Below are 2,148 nucleotides of genomic sequence, written 5' to 3'. Positions count from 1 at the left end.
TCTTCAGCTGTTAATTTGGGTTGTTCTGGTAGTAGTGCCAACTGCATGTGCTCCTCTGGTTTGGGCTCTTTGAGAGGTCTTTTTGCTACATGATTTAGAACTTGTGTGAGTAGGTATGGGTTACAGATTTTGGATTGGTGGGCCTTTAAGTAATTCTCCATCTCTTTATGGACATAGTAGACCCAGTCTTCTTCTTTCTCCTCATGTGCTTTTGCAGCTTTTTTCATAGCCTCATCCTGGATGTTTTCGTACTCGGCCCCATAAGTTGTAAGAACTTTTCTTGAGCATTGCATCCAGAGGCATGTTGTCGATGGCATGTGCGTGGACCTTGACTGTGGGCGGAAGTTGCAGAGCATCCCGTATGAGATCTTCGGTGATGAGGAGTTTCTCGGAAGTGCCGTCAGCTTTGGTGATGGTTCCCCTTTTGGTGCCCTTGTCGTAAGTCTTGAGGTATTCAGCACAGAGTTCTTTGTCGATACTTCTTGGGAGTATCTATGCCATTTCCCCCAAACCAACCTTGTCCAGCTTTCACTTCGGCCTCCTCCATAATTTGGAGGCATTATGGGCTATGGTATGTAGGGCTACCTTTCCATGGGCCATGAGAGCTTCTTTGCTGATGATGGCCCCATGGAATGCTTTGGCATAAGGGCCTAAAAAGTTCAATTTTGGGCCCCGCACTGGCCTCTTTCTCTAACTTGCTAGGGGTCCAGTGGTGCTGCCTTGAGTCGCAGCTAAGGTCTCGAGAGCTTCTGACTCTTAGGCCGACATCTGTACATGAACATCACATCAGTCTATCGACTGGTGGGGTTGATATCATCTTTTCTTTTTCTTTTTCTTTTTTTTTTTGATGGCTAATTGGTTAGTTGAATTGAGGAGTTTGTTTGTGTAGGAGCAATCATGGGGTGTGTTAATAGACAAGTGAAGGCTGTGGCGTGAAGGTGCAGGGTTAGAGTGGGTTCGTGAATTTGCAGGCTGTGAAGTCAGGTTCCATGAAACAGTTAGTTTCCGTGAAAAGTTTAGGCATGAAAAGGTGATGTTCTGTGAAAAAATGAGTTTTTGTGAAAAGGTTAAGTGTGAAAAGGTGATGTTCCGTGAAAAAACGAGTTTCCGTGAAAAGTTTAGGCGTGAAAAGGTGAGGTTTCGTGAAAAAATGAGTTTCTGTGAAATTGCAGGTTTCGAACTTGAGTTTCCATGAAACCGCAGGGTGTTATTATTGTGAATTGTTTGTTAAGGTTGTTTGTTATGAGGGTTTTCATTTTTTATTTTACTGTAGAAATGCATGTGAGGATACCATGAAGAAATTGTTTAGACTAATTACAATGTATGTACACTTAGTGAGGACAAGATTTTGATTAATCCCTGAAGATCAACAAAATTAAAAGAAGAAAAAGAAAACGAAAAGAAAAAGGATCAAGCTCCCATCTCAAAAGGAGATAGTCGAATAAGTTCGAAATTCAGAATGGCGGGTTGGGAGATGCAGATGGAAGCGACGCGTAATCGAAGGTTAAAGGCACACGATGCAAAATGACGAAAGAGGAAAGAATTTCGATTTTATAACATAGCCGTTGGACAAAGCGGCTGCCTTAATGAAGAAAACCATGTGGCGCTGCTTGATTGGCCCATGAGAAATTACCGTTTCACGGTATGAACCTTTGTGAAATTTTTCACGACGTGAACCTTTAATTTTTTCACGACGTGAACCTTTGTGAATTTTTAACGGCATGAACATTTTTGAATTTTGAATGCATAAGATCGTTACCTTCTCATTTTTTCCTTCATGCTCAAGCAGTCAAACGTGCACATAACGAGTGAATGATACCTTGCTTACCTCATACCCATTGTCCAACCATTGGACACCCTTCTGTTTTATTGCCACCACGAGAACCAAGGGGACACCTAGGCACTTTTGGGCATTTGTTGATGAAGTCGTTTTAGCTCTATGTGTGCAAGCTTCGTGGGTTGATGCTTGTTCTATTTTATGAGGTGTTGCCACTGCACTCCTTGTTGTTTTTTCATCAGTTATGATGTGTTTCCCTCTGTTTGTCAAGCTCCATAAGGGTATGGACATGGCCTTGTCGCTTGTGCGCTTAACAACGATGTCCTTTCTTCCCATTGGATATTGCATTTACTTGCACAGATCCAAGATCA

This window comes from Cibotium barometz, chromosome 60 (assembly GCF_041138505.1).
Source record: "Cibotium barometz isolate CiBa-2024 chromosome 60, ASM4113850v1, whole genome shotgun sequence".
NCBI classification, from domain to species: domain Eukaryota; kingdom Viridiplantae; phylum Streptophyta; class Polypodiopsida; order Cyatheales; family Cibotiaceae; genus Cibotium; species Cibotium barometz.
Note: the sequence above shows the minus strand (reverse complement) of the source record.